The sequence below is a fragment of the Callospermophilus lateralis genome, chromosome 1 (genome assembly GCF_048772815.1).
Source record: "Callospermophilus lateralis isolate mCalLat2 chromosome 1, mCalLat2.hap1, whole genome shotgun sequence".
In the NCBI taxonomy this organism is placed as follows: Eukaryota; Metazoa; Chordata; class Mammalia; order Rodentia; family Sciuridae; genus Callospermophilus; species Callospermophilus lateralis.
The window spans coordinates 124,479,170-124,497,823 of NC_135305.1; the positions used below are offsets into that span (position 1 = coordinate 124,479,170).

General features: G+C 39.7%; 2 pseudogenes across 1 annotated transcript; both read left to right on the forward strand.

Annotated features, from left to right (window-relative positions):
* Window positions 1–932: 932 nt before the first annotated feature.
* On the forward strand, window positions 933–1,459 carry LOC143642004 (immunoglobulin lambda variable 9-49 pseudogene; annotated as a pseudogene). Its single transcript, XR_013155563.1, has 2 exons — window positions 933–1,006; window positions 1,128–1,459. The product of XR_013155563.1 is annotated as an immunoglobulin lambda variable 9-49 pseudogene (transcript).
* Window positions 1,460–8,995: 7,536 nt separating this feature from the next.
* LOC143406957 (CCR4-NOT transcription complex subunit 7-like) lies at window positions 8,996–9,845 on the forward strand (annotated as a pseudogene).
* Window positions 9,846–18,654: the final 8,809 nt, after the last annotated feature.

Consider the following 18,654-nt stretch of genomic DNA (forward strand, 5'->3'; position numbering starts at 1 on the left):
CTGAGGTTAGTCCACTGAGATCCATGTCACCATGAGATTCACTGACCTTTGCAAATGTAAGATAAGTAATTTGTGTTGGTTCATTCTAATTTATAATCATTCGTAATTATAGATGTCGACCAATTTTCCCCTTAGACAAATGGCCCAGATTTATGGGTAAATATAATCCATTTGATCAGAGTGATCTAAACTCTGGAACTTGGGGTGATGATGTGACTTTGGGCAACTGTCTTACCAAGCTCAGCCAACTTCCACCCTGAAAAAATGGACATGATTATAGAATATGAACAAAAGATTAATTACATCCCTCTGAGTATGTTTTCCTCTATAACCCCAAGCAGTAAAAATGTCCAGCTCCACTCTTCTGTTTCGTGGCACTTTTATATTTGCTTATTGAGTCCTGTTGAGTTTTCCTTGGAAACAATAGGCCCCTAAAGCATAAAGAGTCTGCATACAATAGTAATATTGATCTGGGCACAGTGCTTGACACACAAAAATCTCCATCAATCATTCTAGGATTCAAATGAAAAGGTAAAATCGAAGAGTCAGAAATTAAAGGAGAATAAACTTTTATATGTAATCTTCAAGGGACATCATGGAACACTTTCTGGGGGCCCATAAAATATGCTCATATATGGAGATGTCCCCAGAGGAACTCATATCTGAAGAGGGGTGAACAGAGGAGGTGAACCTTCTGACACTAATGTGAGCTCAAGCAACTGTGTTCTTCTGGTAGCCCCAGCACCTGCTTCCTCCCAGGTTCTGCCCATCAGGCCAATAAAAGTATCTTCATACTCCAGACTCTGTCTTGCATCATTCCAAGCCAGAAGTACAGACAGTGAGAGGCAGTGGGTGGAGGCACATTTGCATGAGCTGCTCCACCTTAAGTTCAGTGGAGAGAGATAAGAAAGGCTGAGCACAGTCCACAACAGCTTGGGAACTCAGGAAACAGGGTTCAACATGGTCGGGAAGCTTCTCCTTCTTATGATGCTTGCTCACTGCCCAGGTAGGGACAGACCTCTGTGCCCCATGGCAGACCCCTATCCTGAGTCTATCCTCATGGGCTCAAATCCCCAAACACAGGCACCCTGGCCCTGACTTCTACTGTGATGTATCTGTGTTTACAGGGTCCCTCTCCCAACTTGTGCTGACTCAGCCACCCTCTGCATCTGCCTCCGTGGGACAAACAGCCAAACTCACCTGCACCCTGAGCAGTGGCTACAGTAGTTACTGGGTGGCCTGGTACCAGCAAAGCCCAGGGAAGAGCCCCCGGTTTGTGATGCGAGTGGGCACTAGTGGCATTGTGGGATCCAAGGGGGATGGGATTCCTGATCGCTTCTCAGGCTCAGGCTCTGGCCTGGATCGGTACCTGACCATACAGAACATCCAGGAAGAGGATGAGAATGTCTACTACTGTGGGGCAGACTATGGCACAGTGACACAGGCAGAGGGGAAGTAAGACAAAAACCACCAGGCTGATGGCCCTGGTTATACTTAACTTCCCAGTGTCCTGACTCACAAGCCAGAAGAAGCCTCCTGACCTTGATTAATAATTTCTACCTTCCAAGATATTTTATAAATTTATTTCATATTAAATAACCTCTTATACAAATATGATCTCAGCAGTGTTTGAAATATCGAGTTTGTATTCAGATGTGTATTTGTTCCCAGTCATGAGTCTACTGGTGTAATTTTATTTTAGAGATTGTAAGTCTGTTTACAGATGTGTACATCATACGGTCCTTTTGTCACCATCTTCTTGTTACTTTCATTCACTTTCAACAATTGTGAATATTCCACACAGTGATTGGATAGAATATTTCCCTTGAAATTCCAGATCTTAACCCTGACAAATGGGGTAGCATGTGCACAGAGGGACGGGCTTCAACCACTTTACCACCTTCCACCACTTACATGTGAACATATCTCTCAGGGTATTTTTTTTGTTAGATAGAGACAGAGGTAAAAACAGAAAGAACTGATGCAACCCTCAGGAAGGAAATTCTGAGAGTGCTCTGTAGCTGAGGCAGCTTTGGGAGTTGCCCCATTGCTATTCATACAGTTCAGGTAAAATCACTCTGTGATGGGTTTATTTTGCTAACTACCTGGATCAAGGGAAGATCTCACAGGTTAATACTGACTTTGCATGAACATCTCAGATCTGAAGATTCATAACAATTAGTTATAGAACAAAATGAAAGCTCTATTCTTTAGAAGATTACAGTCTTTTTATAAAAAAAATGCAAATCATATTAAGTCAGTTAAAGAGACAGAGAGGGACACTTCAGGGAGTTTATAAAATTGAAGCATCATTTTGCTGAAGATGCCTCACTCTGCTGATGGTATTTTTTTAAAGGATTACCCAGCACAGACGATCACTAAGCAAATGAGAATTCAGAGTAGTTGATGGGTGTTTATGCCTTAAACATATCAACATAATTCTGTTGAAGTAAACTCAATATCCAGCCCCCTCAACTCCATGAAGATGAGGAGATTCTTCCAACAGAATGCACTCAAAGCTCCAAATGTGTAGTCATCTACTTGGCCTTTCTAATGTGGTCATTCTCCTTTCTTAACCTATCTGGGGACAGAACATGAATTAGCTCCTGAGTATAAAGTCAGTTGTGGTCCCTGAGGAAATTCCTAAGATGAGGAGGTTACCCACCAGGGGCCAGGATAAAAGCCAGACTTTTCCTTCCACAATGTTAACTCTTCATGTACACACACCTCTCTCTCTCTCTCTCTCTCTCTAATTAAAGAACATTTGGCTACACATTACAGGACATGACTCTTGCTCTGAATTGCTGTCATGGTCCCAGGCCTGGGAAGTTCCACCAGGATGGAATGAAGATGGGAAAGATGGCAAGGAGAGGCCCCTTAGTGTTGCTTTTAGGGTAGAATTTTCTAACATCTGGCCTTCTTTGTCCCTATAAGAAGAGGCCAGGTATTAGAGAATATTTATATGTTTTTGTGCCTAGACATAGAGTCATATGTTAAATTTAATGTTTTCATTATCTCTTAGTTTTACCCCAAAAATCAGGACTTATAGAAATCCATAAGGCAATAAAATTTTTTCAGGATAATGGCAAAAATGTAGAGTTTTGAGCTGGAAAGTCAATTTTAGATCATGAACTTTATTATCTGGTATAACCCAGGGAGGTTGAATGTGATGTTTAAACCACTTACCTGAAGAAGAAATAACTTCTTAACAAAATTTTCAAGTTAAACTACCTTATGAAACAGTCCTTCAGGATCTCTGGTGAGACACTTCTCAAGAGTTGTTCATGATTAAAGTCAATGTTGTATTTAAATGCATTAGAATCTGTATTAATTGTTGATTCTAGATAAATGATTATAATCAAAGTGATACTCTTCTCATTCAAAGTTAGAATATTAAATAAAGAAATTATGATAAAATATGCAATAGTTACACCAAGATTTAATTTTTACAGCCAATCAAATATGAAAATAATGGGTGGAATTGTATCCTTATCCTCTGCTATAAATTTCTCTGTTTAAATTTTACTTATGGAAATATTGGCAAAAGTGGTTAAAATTTGGGGTTTCAAAATTTCCTTATATGCTATACCATGAAAGCAAATGTTTATCCAATTCATGGTGGTAAGGATTTTTCTAGTAGATGATCTGGAGCCTAGTCATAAGTGAAGATAGTGGAGTAGGGCAGAAGGAGCAGAAGGACTCAGAAACAAAGAGACCCTACAGTCCAGAAATAAGAATCCTCTTTGCAAATAGAATCTACCTGTGGTTGTGTTCAGGGTATAGGAGGAGGAGTCGAGATAGGATGGCTGGGAAGAAGCTCAGAGATTTTTAATATGAAAATATATATTTATTTTATCTTGATATAGAAAGAATCTACAGGAGTTTATTTAGGCAGAAAAATGCTTTTATCATAGCATGTATGTAAAATGTCCCACTGAATACCGTGTATATAAAAAGAAAAGAGGTGGAGAAAAATTACCAAGGAACTCTACATAGACTCAGGTGATCAGGGCACTGGGAGGTACACAATGATGAGAGGTTACAGTAGAAATGATTAGTGCTAATGTCCTCTGAGAGGCAAAGGGCCCTCAGCAGTCAGAAGTGAGCTTTAGATGCTCGGGGTGAGCATGGTCAGGGTGGGTGTCAGCCACATGAGAATAATTCACTGTGACACGCTGCTCACTATATCTTCTCCACCAGGAACTGTGTTCGTTCAGAACAGAAATTTTGTTTTGTTTTGACACTTCTGTATATACGGAGCCCAGACCACAGCCTGACAAAATGGAAAAACCACATGAGTGTCCAGATTGACCTTGTGAGTTCACCAGAAAAGGACATCCAGAGAGAAACATAGAATTAAGGCAGAGATCATGATTGAGGTTGATCTCTAGACATTGAAATTTGAGGTTCTAAATTGATTCAAGAGGGCATGTCAAATGAGAAATTTGATGTTAGGTCTAAGGAAAAGGTGAGAACCATGGACTTGAGTGAGGATGTAGGATGGATTGGTTTTTGTGAAGACAGTACAGAAGCACATGATTATTCTCAGGTCCTGAGTAAAGAAACCACAGGAGCAGGTGGATGGTAGTAAAAATTCTGAACACAGAAGATGAACTCCATGAGCAAATGCACTGCAGAGCAGGGTGATTTTTATAAATATCTAGCAACATTTATATTAACTAAGAGCCAGTGAGGTATTCATTTACAAAATGTCGTATCCAAAGGCCAAAATCCAACATGTGACCCCCTCAAAACTACAACATTCAAGAACTCAACCCAGAATCCCACAGATGATTCTGGTGGGAGAACTTGTACATAAAGAATGAAGGAATTTTGAGCTTGTTGTTAATAGAAGAGCTGTATCTGCACTGATTGAAGTACATAAAGGAAGAAAATAATTGGCAGAAAGGGTATGCACTGGTCTAGAATTCATTCTGTACAGTATGGCATGGGAAGAACCCAGCAGCTATAACCTTTTCATTCCCTTATACTTCTTTCAGTTTGTAAATTATTAAAATTATTTTATTAGCTAAAATATAGGTCAAAGCACATTTCAGGTTATATTATAGTAGTTGGAATCCAACTATTGATTCAGAATAGTTGAAGCAACAAGTATGTGTACTTATTCAAAATTACATTTCGATAAAAGGGTATCATTTTTACATCTTCAATGAGTTGCTTACACTTTCTATTGTCACTTAATTATACATTTACACCTCCTAAATACAGGCACAACTTCTTGAAGTGGCAAAATACAGCATTTACACTCAACGAATTGGTAGAAAATTATCCACAACTTAGTCCATATTTGTGCATAAGGGCAGTGACCTGGTGAACTGAAGAAACCAACTGAGCTCTCAAATCTCTGGGCCAAAGGGAGCTGTGTGTCTTGGGACCTGCAGGGGACACTGTGGAACTGTCCTCTGGTCCCTACACAGCTGCTCAGTGAGGACTATTTACCCAAAGGAGCCCTGGTCTCAGTGCAGCATGCTGTGCTCACAGATGGAAATTCTAGCAGAGCCTCTAAGTAAGGGCTTTGGCATTTTTTCAGCAGGTGCTTCCTCCCAGGGTTCCCCAAGGGGCATCCTCCTGAGTCTGCAGTGTGAGCTGAGCTCTAGCACCAAGGCTCAAGGAGAGCTGGGGAAGTCATGATGGAAACACATTTGCATGAACAGCCCCTCCTCTCCAGAGGACAAAAAAGAAAAGGAGAACTGGGGCTCCCCAGCTCCACTGTGAGGTTTAGGGATCTGTGTCCATCATAGCCAGCACTCCTCTCCTCCTGCTTCTGCTATTTCACTGCTCAGGTAGAAACATGCATCATAGTCTTCAATCAGCTTCTCTGTTAGAGCTTCATCCTTTTACTTCAGGCTCCCGACAACTTCAAGGTGGTCTCTGCCCCAGCACCCATGTATATATATAAATTTTTTTTTTTTTCAGGTTCTCTCCCAGCCTGTGCTGACTCAGCAGCCCCTCCCTCTCTGCATTCCTGGAGCATCTGCCAGACTCACCTGCTCCCTGAGCAGTGGCTTTGGGGTTGATAACTATTTGATAAGCTGGTATCAGCAGAAACCTGAGAACCCTCCCCACTATCTTCTCGGTTACTACTCAGACTCAATTAAGGATAAGGGATCTGGGGTCCCTAACCGCTTCTCTGGATCCAAAGATGCCTCAGCCAATGCAGGGATTTTGTTCATCTCTGAGCTGCAGCCAGAGGACGAGGCTGATTATTACTGTGCTACACTTCGTGGAAGTGAAAGCATTTCTCACTTTGTTTCAAATAATGAGGAAATGATACAAAAACCAATGGGTGCCCAGATATTTATCCTTTGCCTTTTCAATGTCAAGCTTCTGTGGAGGTGAATGTAGTGTAGACTCTTGTGCAACAGGATATGTTCATGAAGAGGAGACAGAAAAACATAGATAATACAATTGGACACACAATCAGACATCTCAGGAAGGCACAGATGAATGAGGAAATAGAGCCTAAGGGAATATTCCCATAGTTTCTGCAGTAAAGAAACAAGGATCCTATACAGTCAGCAATCAGAAATACAGATGAGTAAACACATGTTCATACACAAAGCAGTTTCATCAGCATCTTATATAAACTGTGACCTTGTCTTACTGGTGTCACATGCAAACCTGACATAGTAACCCTTAACCTGGTCATACATTCTCTGCTCTCTGAACCAGCCCACATGTCCAGGTGACACAACTTTATGGGTTTTCATGGATGCCATCCCTCAGATCCTCCCTGCATATTTCTTTTCTGCTTTTTTCTTCCATCAGGCCTCTCTCTGGCAATGTCGGGTCCTTACCAATCTCCCTATTAGGTTTTAGAGACACATGAAATGTTTCTATTTCAGTTTCCATTCTCCAAGGTCCTTGTCTACACAGGCGAGTCACCAGAACTCAGGCCACCATTGAAACCTTCATAATCTTATTATTATGCTTATTACATCCTTGAATTTCTGTTCCCTCTATTGTTATCAGTCTCTTTAATATGACAATATAATCAAACAATTTCCTAAAAGTGATATCTCCATTGAAGTATTGAGTACCTATTTTCATGTAGAGGCTGTTGATTTTTTTCTTTTTCTTTTTCCCTTTGTTGTTACTTTTCTCATTTTTTCTTTTTCTGTGTGCAATAAGGCCCTACATAAGGAAGGTGGGAAGCATCTTTCATCTAGGCCATTATTTTCCTTCAGTTCCAGAATTAAGACCACCTGGGACAGAATCCCAGCCACCACAATCATTTTTGCTGAGGTCTCTGAGGTCCATTTTTTAATGATCTTGCAAAATAAAGGTAAAGGATCTCTCCTAATCCCAAAGACACATGGGGACTTCAAGGCCATGGTAGGTTATGGTTGTGGAATTGGGGGGTAGGAATATAAGGATTGCGTGTTGAACCTCTGTCCTGAGCTTCTAAGCACTGAGGCCCCTGCACCTATGAGTCTTCTGCCTATATCCCACAACTGCACTTAGGATGAGGGCAGCCATCCCTCACTCCACAGGATGTGTTCTCCAAGTGGAATTTGTAGCACATGGCTATCAGGGTATAAAACTCTCTTCTACACTTACAATAAACCCTGCTCCAATGGAAGCAGGCTAGAAGACACTGGGTCATCTTTAGCTGCAGGTTCCAGAAGCCTAGAGGGTCTTACCCAGAATCATCACTGAGTCTGCTTTGCAATGAAAGCCAGATCTCAGAGTGTGTAGCATAATGAGAAGGACAGAGGCCACTAGGACTCATACTTTTCTTCAGAGGGTAAAAATGACTTACTTATGGAACATAGCCATTTTCATTCATTCCCTGTCTCCGTTTTTATCTATCAAACACATACACATGGCCAGGCGTGGTGGCTCTCGCTTGTAATCCCAGCAGTTCTGGAGACTGAGGAGGATCATGATTTCAAAGCCAGCCTCAGGAAAAGCAAGGCACTAAGCAACTCAGTGAGAACCTGTCTCTAAATAAAAGACAAAATAGATCTGGGGATATGGCTCAGTGTTTGAGTGTCTTGAGTTCAATCCCAGGTACCCAAACACAAACACACACACACAATTCCTTCCTTCTAGGTTTAGACTGTCCTGGACACTTCTGTTTCTGGCTTCTCTGTTCCATCCAGGGCCATAGACTCATGACACCAAAATGCAGCCCTTTTTCTCATCACCTGTCCATGGCTCAGATGTGGCTTCTTTGACTAAAAATGTTAGCATCCACGTGGACTTAGTGCAATATGTCATTCCTCTGTCCATGGAGAGCACAAAGGACAGCTTCTCCATCCTGTAAGAGAGACGAGAAGGGGCTGCATCTAGGCTGACCCCAGAAATCAGTGATCTCCGAATGGCTCATTCTTGGAAGCTCTGTCTATCCTTTCAGGCTGGTCAGCCCATATTCATTACCTTTCTGCTCAAATTTCCACTCCGCTGTCTTCGGATTCTTTTTTTTTTTTTTTACTTAGATTTTTCCACGATAATGACCTCTACTATCTGAGTTTTGAATTCCACGAGGAAGGTGACTCTGAAATTCATAGAAAGGAGCCCCTAATGGGTTTCTCTGGGCAAACATCATTGCTTTCCTATGTACAGTTCTAGATCCATTACACCTGACTCTAAAACTTAAAGTTATTTTAGAAAAAGATAACACATTATATGTAACTGATAGTAGAAGGCATGAGTTTTCCAATTATTTCCATCTAGCTAACCCTATTTTCCACCAATATGCTCTCATCAGAAGCATAATTATGGTGAAGAGCTATGGTGCAGCATGGTGTGAGGTACAGCTCTGGCTTCCCTTTCCCAGTTGCTGGTTGCAGGATAATCTGAGTCACCAGCTACAGTCACTGGGTGCTTCCTCTATGATGAGGAGGAGGAGGAAGAGCATGAGTTCACAGAGGCAATTGGACAAATAAAGGATAAAATCTTTTTTGAAACAAATGCTCAATGAAATGTAATATCTTGATACTTGATATCTAGATTTCCTGGTGTCCTCACTATGCCAGCAGCAACTGTAGATCACAGTAAAAGAATTTATGAAGTTTAGGCTCATAAGCTGGATGAAGAGATGAGAAAAGAATTTGAAAATGTACTTATGTTGCCAAAGATACTGAGTTTCCAGACCTTTTGAAGACTCCAAGAGTAATGCTGACTATCACTACCAGCTATTGCAGTGTATTATCTTGTTAAAGATAATTGAGCTAAGACTGACATTTATGAGTGAACAAAGAGAATGCCCTCCAGGAACTTTAGTCTGACAGTTTAATTTTAAATTTAATTTGGTGGAGGACATGCCCAAGACTTTGTAAAGCTGCTAACGTCATCTGGTATCCAGTTTAAAAAAAAAAAAAGAATGAAGAGGAAGGAATTCAGACCCAGTATTTTGCAGAACTTCTTGTGACTTTGAAAGTGGTCCTCTATGAAGGGGTTAAATGATAATCATTTCACAGTGGTTAGGACTTTGGCAATTTAATCATAATCCTGACCAACTCTAATTTGCCCAAAGTAGAAATTAACTTTCTGAGATCCTTCAACTCTTTTTTCCTGTCATTTAAGATGTGAAATACCCAATAAAGAGCTGAAAAAAAAAAAAAAAAAAAAAAAAAAAAACCTTAAAAGTGGATTACAGGAAGTTACTGAATAGTTAGAGCTGGAACAGATAGTAGATAACATCAGACAGGATCCAATTTATTGCTTATAGGAATGGCCTTTTTCAAAATGATAGTAATGTGCTTTGAAAATTATATCAATGATGCCAAATATTGTGGTCATTTTATGGCATTGATTCTATTTCATCCTAGGCATAGAATGGCACAGGTAATGCATATGGAGAGGAAGTCAACAAGTAGTCATGACATCAAGTAGTCCTTTTATTTGAACTATCTCTGGTTAAATCCCTTGAACAATAGACACATCATCCCCATTATGGCCCATCTTATTCTTTGCCTTTCAGTATTAAGTATGATCATTCTTCCCTCAGACTTTAATAACAGAAGTATATCCAGATTAAATTTGACCTTAATCTAATATACTTACTAGTAAATATATGTGTCAGAATGGGGAAATCTAAATCATATTGAATACATTGATAATAATAATAGGACAATTTGTACCAACTTTGGCTTGGGTTTTTTTTTAAATTTTATTAAATTAACTAGCACTGACTAATTTATTTCCCTGTTTCATGCTTCTTCCTTCCATTCTGCAAGAGTTTGGGCTATTTGTAATTGTGAACCATCAATTTTGCATTTTAGAGAGTCATCCCAATCCTCTGTATTATCAGAAATTGTGGTTTCTCTTGCTCTTAACTGGAAAAATGGTCATCTGCCAAATTTATACAGTTTTTGGTTGTTTTTGACCTACAGAATATAACACATGCATTGTGCAAACTATATAATTAATGGATTAGTGTTGTTTAAAAATAATAAAATTGTAGGAAATTCATGAAAAGGCCTATAAATGTATGCTGGAGGGAAATGTGCCATGCTAAAAATTATTTGGTAGGAATAATTTTGTGAATTAGGAAAGGGACAGGAATAACTTATTGCACTGGCTTATGCATGAAAAAATATAGTTACAAACCTGGAGATGGAATAAACTAGCTGAAAATAATAAGAACAACAATGACGAATGTATGCCTACTCCTTAAACAAGACTGGCAGCTCTTGGAAAATAGTCATTATTAGCTATAGTCTGACTTAATTGGCTCAGAGCTTGTTTGATTTCAACAGCTCTGTCCTCACTACATTGGTCAAAATCATCACAGGAATTCATTAACTTTGCAAATGATAGAGCCAACATAAAAATGAAGTAAATAAGTGTCTTTCCAAAATATATGAAAAGAAAAACTAAAGTGTGGAAGTCCATAGGTGCTGTTAATGACCTCTGACATACTCTTGCACATCTGGAATACTACTTGCATGCTCAGGGCTATGTGTGTGCTCAGGCAGGAAGCAAGAAGGTCTTAAAAAGTCCCCTATATACCTGAAATTAATGTCTGTGCAAGAAAGAAGTGAAGGCCAAGGCAGAGCTACAAACTGATGGAGTGTTGAAGTTTTGCCCCAATACACACAGAGAGCCTTTGGCGAAGACTGAGTGATTTATTCCTTCCAGGCTTTTAAGGAAATGTCCATCTAATATTTAGATAGCTGCTAGTATAATTGAACACAGATGTCAGCCACTAAAAATGCAGAAAATTCAAAGGTAAAGAAATAGTCCGGATTCTTTGAATCCATTTCAATGCTTCAAGTCCTACATCAGGAGCCCCAGGATTCTGTGGTTCCCGGAAGCTGAAAGAATACTAAAGGGGAACACTAAGCATCCTGAAAGCCAGAAAATGTTGCTTTTGGAGCAGCAGTTCGAACCCAGCCACCGTGCCATTGCCTTGGGGATCCTTCTTATCAGCCCAGAAGTAGTCACAGTAGCTCCACTCAGTTGGCTCTAGCAGTTGCTGTTCAGACATGTTGTCTGGCCATGTGGATCTGAGGCAGGATAGTTTCTACTCTGTAGATTTGAAGTGTCCCTGAAGGTTTCCAGAAACTCACAGATCCAGGCTCCTGTTTCTGCAGGCTCTGCCACACTGCACGACCCAGAAGGCTCACCAACCGAGGACAATGGATGAACTCCAGGAGAGAGTGAAGGGAGTGAACTTCTGTTCCGGTTTTACCCGCCCTCCTCTCTATAGGTTCTTAATTAAGAAAACAACAACCCTTAATTCTAGGCACTGCAATAGACATAATCCATTCACAGCAAAAAAAAAATCTAGATTAATTAGAATTAATTAACAATTCTAAATTAATTAATTTACTGCAAACAAGTCTAGATTAATTCAAAACATTGCAAAGCACACTTAATCATGACAGGCTAGTGATAGATATTCCCTCTTTATGCTAAGTTCAAATGTCAGAGATCAAAAGTCTCAAGCCTTAGGCTTTAAGTCCAGCAGATGCACACTCACTCAGATCCTGGTGATCAGGTCTGAAACAAAGGCAGACTTTTCCTGGCTTGGAGTGGACAACCAGTTGAGAAGAGGGCCTATGGAAAAGTTGTGGCTCTCACTAATGTCCAGAGAAGGCAGTAGAGCTTGAGAGCCATGATGATCATGCAGAGGATCAGGAGAAAAATGACAAGGATTGTCAGGTTCTCATCAGCCTCTCCAGGTCAAGTGCATTCCTGTTTCAGCTGGCTAAATCCCTGCTCATTAGCTCTATTATTTATAATAAATTTGGGGGCTTTTGACACCCCCCCCCTTTTCAATCTTTATCAGCTACCAGAAGATTTCTCCAAGACATCATTTACCCTGGGGTCAGAAACATCTTGTCTGGTATTCTCCACCCTGATCTTCTTGTCTTTCCCTCTTATCAGGCAAGTACAGCCTGCCAGATATTTTACTCTGTTTATCAAGGTGAGGGGAAGTAACTTGTCAAACCAGAGGCCAAACTGGAGAGCTCTGTGGGTGTGCCTGGTGAGACTGAAGGTTTAAAACTGGAGTTTTTAAAATGGAGTTGCTTAGGCTCAGGCCTAAGGACATCCTCACAGTATCAATTAAAGATTTTTTTTTAATTTAATTGGTCCTTAATTGAGTTTTTCCCCCTATATGTAAGACCACTTTATTAAAATGACCTGTAGAAGCATTCCAAACATTCCAGAAAAATCTTTGTCCTGCTGTGGAGGAAAATAAAGGTGGGACTGGACTTGGTTTAAACTACAGGGAAGTTTAATCACAAGAGCTACAGTACATAGTGCATCTGAACACCAAAAGCCATGTGAATAACGTGGTATACTTTTTAATTTTTTTTTTAGTTGGACTTTTATTTTATTTATTGATACCTGGTGCTGAGGATCAAACCTAGTTCTTCACACATGTTAGACAAGCGCTCTGCCACTGAGCCAAAACCACAGCCCTAACCTGGTACATTTTTAATAACCTGTTTTACATAGATATTAACCAGTAGACTTAATACTTTTCAATATTTGTTTGGATTGAATCAATAACCCAGAAATTAGTGAAGTAGAGAATCTAACTTTATCTCCAAATTTGTTTTCAGATATCATAGTGTCTGAGTTAAGATTCCTCTTTGAAGAATTTACTGTGTGTTGAGTTCTCTTTCCAACCTCCCATATTTGTCCAGTCCTTAGTTTTAGAACAGTCTTAAATAAGGTGCCCACAGATATCAATGTCTGTTGGCCTATTTAGAAAATATCACTATCTGAGTCTTGCCTCCTAAAGATCAGGTTGAACAATAGGTGTGTAGCATCTAAGGGGAGTAGTTGGATATTGTGCAGATGGAAGGAATCTTCTGATATAACTTTCATCTAAAAGGAAATTCATTTTGGGGGTGCATACCAGGAATCCAGCTCAGGGACACTCCACCACAGCCACATCCCCAGCCTTATTTTATATTTTGTTTAGAAAGAGTTGCTTAGTGCCTTCTATTGCTGAGGCTGGTTTGAAGATTCCATCCGCCTGCCTCAGACTCCCAAGTTTCTGGGATTACAGGCATTTCCCTTCCTGCCTGGCTGGCAGTTGATTTTTTTTTTTCTTTTATTAGATACTGTGAATAAAACTACAATAAAAATGGATCTTCGGTTAAAAAAAAAAAAAAAAGAAATAGTCCAGGAAAAAAACACAAAACAAAAATCATCAACAATAATTTCTATGGGGCTGGGGTGGGGCTCAGTGGTAGAGTGCTTACCTAATATGTGTGAAGCACTGGGTTCAATACAAAGCACCCCATATAAATAAAATAAAGGTCCATTGACAACTAAAAAAATTACAAAAAAAAAAACCCACAATAATAACTACAACAAAAGCAACACTGACAAAAATAAAAGCAACAAACATTAATGGAAGGAATCAGCTTTCAAGATTTATCACATTAAAATTTCCATTTTTCAAAAGGAGATTATGAGTCAGTAAAGAATCAGGAAAATACTGTCCATACATAGGGAAAAAAATAAAAAATTAAAAAAAATGCAAATATGACTCATAGAAACTATCCCTAAAGAAGCATAGACCTTGGGATTATTAGACAAATACTTTAATTGCCAGTTATTTCAAATATTGTAAAAGAAATAAAGAAAAGTTTGTAAATTATTTTAATAAAAATTACAGGAAGAATGTCTCACCAAAGAGAATAAAAGAGAAGAAAGAACCCCCAAATAAAGACAGACTGTATTATATTTTTTGTCCAAGAATAAAAATAGATATGAAAAAGATGCCAATCCTGAGTGACCTGTGTGACACAATCAAGGGAACCAACACACATATTATGAAAGTTATAGAAGGTAGCCTATGGAGAGGGGACATAAAAATGTTTATGGAAAATGATGATGAAAATCTTTTCGAATGTGATGATAAGAAAATCTATTACATCTACAAAACACTAAAAGATGTTATTCAGAGTTTATATTTACATAGTTCATGGAAAGCATTGCAGATAAAACTCAGCAAATTCTAAATAAAGAGTATGTTAATGACATCAATTATGCCAAGAGTGTGTCAATTTGTATCTCCAATTATGATACACTGATTGGCAACAAGTTCTAGCCCTCAGAATGTGAGAAACTGAAGACAGGACCAAATATAGGTAATGACTGTTTTCAAATATTGAATATCGGCCAACAGGCAGATTGAGATTACATGTCCTCAGAGAAGGAAAGCACATGTATATATACACAGACACACCAATGCATACACATACTTATATACACACAAAAAATACATGTATGAATAAACACACTCAGATGCGCATTTACACATATGCAGGCACACACATACACACTTAAATATAAAACAGGTACACACATGAATACACACTATTTTAGTTTGCTTAGAGGCAAAGTTTATTTTAGATCATGGTTTCAGAGTTTCAGCCTATGGTTGGCTGACTGCATTGCTCTGAGCCTGAGGTAAGGAAGAACATCATGGCACAAGGGTATGGCAGAGGACAGTTGCTCAGTTCATGACAGCCAGGAAGCAGAGACAGAAAGAGCCATGTGCCAGGAACAAAATATAAACCCCAAAGGCATATATTCAGTGACCGACATCCTCCAACCACAATCTACCTGGTTACCACACAGTTCATCCATTCAAGAAGATTGTTCCACTGATTAGTGTACAGATGTCATGATCTGATTATTTAAGCTGTAAACATTCTTGCATTGTCACACACATATGAGATTCTGTGGGACACCTCACCTGCAAACCATAACACACACTTAAGTATACAATCTACAGACACATGTTCGTGCGCACATACACACACATACACACACACAAATGATCCCCACAGTGGTCACTGTTAAGACAAACGATGCACACATGTTGAAGGTGGGAGATAGGAAGGAAGCACACCTCAGATCAGCAGGCTTTTATTTATTCAATATTTAGCAGCGGAGTCAATTGGTGGAACCCTGGTATGGCTCATTTTGGGGGGCAGAAAATGGCAGAAGGTTCAAGGAAGGGTCTGGGTTTTATAAGGATTGTTTAGAGTGGAACAGGAAGGCAATTCCTGGGGCTCATTATATTGGAGTCCTTCTGATTTGCCGATTCATTAGGGTGAGGTAGTAATGTGAATAGGGACTTATTGTATTGGGGTTAGGTGACCCATTAGCGTGGTGGGAGGGGTTGGTGCCAATCTGGTCTGAGTTCCTTTTGTGTTCCTTTGCTTGGCTGAAGCCTGGGATTTTAGATGACAAAAGCTTAGGGAAAATGTCCTTGGACTTATTTCCCAAATTCTTCAGTCACAGTTTAATTTCTTGAGACAATTGTTGGCCCTGAGTGAAGTGGAGAGGAAAAGGTACAAGTGCCACCTGGAGTTGGCGACAGTCATCAAAGATCTCTACCTCCCCTGAGGTAAACTAAGAAGCAAAAATTGAGATAGATGTGACTACAGGATGTAGCGTCTTAAAGATTGCCTGAGACCTGGGTCTTCATGGGCACTAATGGGGCCAGTAAGGGAAGAAAACTCTTAGACACAATGTGGGGCTTTTAAAACTGAATTTTCCATGACATGACCCAGGATCCCTAGGTCATGCAATATCATGGGAAGTCACACACTGCCCTGTGCAGAGAGTCTGAGAGCATTGAGAGCCCAGCCTCCCAGACAGATCTGAAAGAGTTCTGGCTGGCTCTACCTCAGCATGGCTGCTGCTCACCCTCCTCATGGTCCTCACAACTTCCCAGAGATCAATAACCACTCTTTCTCCTTCAACAAACCTTCACTTGCCTCCCATCTGGAGACCTAAAGGGAATCTGTTTCCAGGGTCCCTCTCCCAATCTGTGCTGACTCAGCTTCTCTGTGCCTCTGCCTCCCTGAAACAGTCAATTCCATACGCACCCTGGGTAGTGTCTACAGTGAATACAGTGTGGATTGACACAAGGAGAGCCCAGGGAAGGTCTCTTGGTTCATGACACAGGAGGCAGAAGTGGTGTTGTGGGATCCAAGAGTGATAGGATTCTCAGGTCCAAGATTTGTCCTGGATCTTAATCTTGAATGAAATGGACTATCAATGTGAGGTAGACCATGGAAGTAGAGTTGCTTGATGTGACTCATAGTGACACAGGAAGAAGAGAATGAGACGAACCTCCCAGCTGATCTGCCCTGTGCCATTTCACTCACCATTCTCCTGATTCATAGTTCAGAAAAGCCTCCTGGCTCTGCCTTTAAATTTTTCACCTTCCAAATAGTCTGTTAATCCCCACCTATGTAACAGAATCATCTGTCTTTTCCTTACTTTCACAGTCTTGGCTCACAGCCAAGGATCCTCATGTAGCAACTTATTTCCTTTGGCACTTTTTGAAATATAAGTTTGTACATGGACGTGTGTGTTTGTCCTTGCTGTCCTGCTGGAGTTTTAGTGTCCAATTAGAGTGCCTTACACAAGTGCTACAAACTCCATCTAGAGTTCTTCTGTTACCTTCATCCAAATTCAACATCCATGTTCTGCTCACACAAAGCATAACTCTGAATATTCCCCTGGAGACCCAACGCATTAACACTAACACACAGGATCATATGTGCACTAATGATTCATTTAGACCCCATCCACATGCATAGAGGACTCAGAGAATAAACAATAGTTTCACACAGGGAATGGAGATGACTGAACTCACTCTGCTCCTGAGGCCTCGTGAAGGAATACTATGCTGTTCACAGATGCAAGAAATTGAAATATCACATTGTGACACAAATTAAATAGGTGAGTTAAAAATGGTCATGACTACACAGTTTAATGCACTTCCAATCAAAATTCCAATGACATTCCTCATAGAAATAGAAAAAGCAGGCAAGAAATTCATCGGGGAAAAATAAGAGACTCAGAATACCTAAAGCAATCCTTACCAAGAAGAGTGAAGCAGGTAGCACCACTATACCAACCTTAAACCATACTACAGAGCAATATTAACAAAACAGCATGGTATTGTCACCAAAATAGACTGGTAGACCAATGTTACAGAATAGAGGACACAGAAACTAACCCTCATAATTATAGTTATCTTATATAGATGAAGACACCAAAAACATATACTGGAGAAAAGATAGCCTCTTCAACAAATGGTGCTGGGAAAACTGAAAATTCATATGCAACATGCACAAAACTCAAAATGAATCAAGGACTTAGGAATTAAACCAGAGATTCTGAACCTAACAGAAGAAAAAGTAGGACCAAATCTCCATCATGTCAGATTAGGCCGCATCTTCCTTAATAAGAGTCCTATAGTGCAAGAATTAAAATCAAGAATCCCAAAATGGGATAGATTCAAACTAAAAAGTTTCTTCTCAGCAAAAGAAACAATCATTGAGATGAATAGAAAGCCTACATCTTGGGAGCAAATTTTTACCCCTCACACATCAGATAGAGCACTAATCTCTAGGGTATATAAAGAACTCAAAAAGTTAAACACCAAAAAAACAAATAACCTAATCAATAAATTGGCCAGGGAACTGAACAGACATTTCTCAGAAGATGATATACAATCAATCAACAAGTATGTGAAAAAATGTCCAACATCTGTAGCAATTAGAGAAATGCAAATCAAAACTACTCTAAGATTTCATCTCACTTCAGTCAGAATGGCAGCTATTAAGAATATAAACAACATTAAGTGTTGGCTAGGATGTGGGGGAAAAGGTACTCTCATACATTGTTGGTGAGGCTGCAAATTGTTGCAACCAATATAGAAAGCAGTATGGAGATTCCTTGGAAAACTGAGAATGTAACCACCATTTGACTCAGCTATCCCATTCCTCAGTCTATACCCAAAGGACTTAAAAACAGCATACTCCAGGGACACAGTCACATCAATGTTTATAGGAGCACAATTCACAATAGCTAAATTGTGGAACCAAACTAGATGCCCTTCAGTAGATGAATGGATAAAAAAAAAATGTGAAATATATGTACAATAGAATATTCCTCAGAAATAAAAGAGAATAAATCATGGCATTTGCAGGTAAATTGATGGAGTTGAAGAATATAATGCTAAGTGAAGTAAGCCAATTCCAAAAAACCAAATGCCAAATATTTTCTCTGACATAAGGAAGTGGGGTTGGGACGGGGAGCATGGGAGGATTAGATGAACTCTAGATAGGGCAAAGGGCAGGGAGGGGAAGGGAGGGGCATGGGAGTAGAAAAGATGGTGGAATGAGATGG